Genomic DNA, 1,925 nt, shown 5'->3' with positions numbered 1-1,925 from the left:
TTTTGAGATAGTGTTTCACTTTGTTGCCTAGGCTGGACAGCAGTGGCACAATCATGGCTACTGCAACCTCTGCTTCCCAGGTTTAAGCAATTCTGCCTCAGCCTCCAGAGTAGCTGGGGTTATAGGTGTCCACCACAACGCCCAGCTAATTTTTGTATTTTTGGTAGAGACAGAGTTTCACCATGTTGGTCAGGCTGGTCTCAAACTCCTGATCTTAGGTGATCTACCTGTCTTGGCCTCTGAAAGTGCTGGGATTACAGGCGTGATTCACCACGCTCAGCCATGGAGCTTAAATATTTTTTGGGTAAATCGGTTAGGTTGAGTTTAGATGCATGTTCCTAGGGATGTTTAGATGTGATCTTGCTTTCTTCACTTACTAGACTATTTAGTACTATTTTTGAAACACCTAAATTCTTCTCAAACAGTTTCACTTGCCAAGTATTATGTATTATGGTATAAATGTATCATTTACTTTCTGGTAAATTATGGTAAAAGTACAATTCACTGGTTAGGGCCACACTCTGCTGCCCAGATTACTTGGGTTTAAGTTCTGATGTTATCTAGTGTGACCTCCGGTAGTGAGTATTTTGAACTCTCTGCCTCAGTTTCCATATTTATAAAATAGAGGAAGCCCTAGTGCTGACCTAATAGGGTGTTGTAAAACATAATATAAATGTGAAGAGGTTAGAGCCATGCTTAGTAGCACACAGCACAAGCTCCGTCATTATTACTTATTGTTACTATGTTTATCATTTAAAATGTGATCCTTTTTTATGAGTTTATAAAAGTATTCTATATTTCTATGCCGTTTTATAGTAGCCAGTGTCTCAGCCCAAACCAAGTACATTTTCAACTTCTAAGTTTTATAAAATCTGAATATTTTCCTGCTGATGCTCTTCATCTGCATGGCAAGAGGGAAAGGAGGGCAAGGCATTTATCTTTACTGAGTGCTTGTGATATGACAGGCACTGTATTGTGTATTTTACTGAGTTAATCTCATTTAAAAACTTAGGGCTCTTTGAAGCAGATGGTGTTCATGATATGTATATATGTGCGCGCGCGCGCGCGCGCATGCGTGTGCCTGCGCACACACACGCGCGGAAACCGAAGTTTAAAGAGGTTATTTCCCTTGTTCCGGTACACGTAGCTAATAATAAAGTGGTAAAACTAGGTTCAGCTGATATTCCAGTTTGAAGTCAGGATTTATTTTATTTATTTATTTAATTAAAAAATTTTTTTTGAGACAGAGTTTTCATCTTATCGCCTAGGCTAGAGTGCAGTGGCATGATCCCAGTTCACTGCAACCTCCACCTCCCAAGTTTGAGCGATTCTCCTGCCCCAGCCTCCCAAGTAGCTGGGACTACATGCGCACACTACCATGCCTGGCTAATTTTTGTATTTTTAGTAAAGAGAGGGTTTCACCATATTGGCCAGGCTGGTCTCAAACTCCTGGCTTCAGTTGATCTGTCTGCCTCAGCCTCCCAAAGTGCTGGGATTACTGGCATTGCAAGCGAACATGCCTGGACTGAAGTCGGGATCTATTTTATAGTAAGTTAGATAAAGTGATGTTGATGTCATTGTTTGAGAATTTTAATAAAGTGTGCTTTTATATTAGTGTCTCTTAATAAATTGATATTACTTATAATATCCATTATTTATTATATTAATATAAGTGATTATTAATACAATTAATGTAACTTACTGATTAATATAGTTATTTATAATATAATTAATATATTAATTAAGATAACTTCCTGGATTAAAAAGTAGCTGTGAGTATAACTAAAATGCGTAGGTGATAACCTCACATTATTTTTCAAGTGTATGTTTTCTTTGACGCTGGTTTCATTTGTTTTTTTCTTTAAGCTGCTAGTCTGTGGGGTCCTTACAAAGACATTTGGCATACAGTGGGAAATGCTGTTTAT

This window comes from Cebus imitator, unplaced genomic scaffold, assembly GCF_001604975.1.
Source record: "Cebus imitator isolate Cc_AM_T3 unplaced genomic scaffold, Cebus_imitator-1.0 Scaffold77, whole genome shotgun sequence".
Lineage (NCBI taxonomy): Eukaryota > Metazoa > Chordata > Mammalia > Primates > Cebidae > Cebus > Cebus imitator.
The sequence above is the reverse complement of the archived record's forward strand: the minus strand, read 5'-3'. Positions refer to the sequence as shown.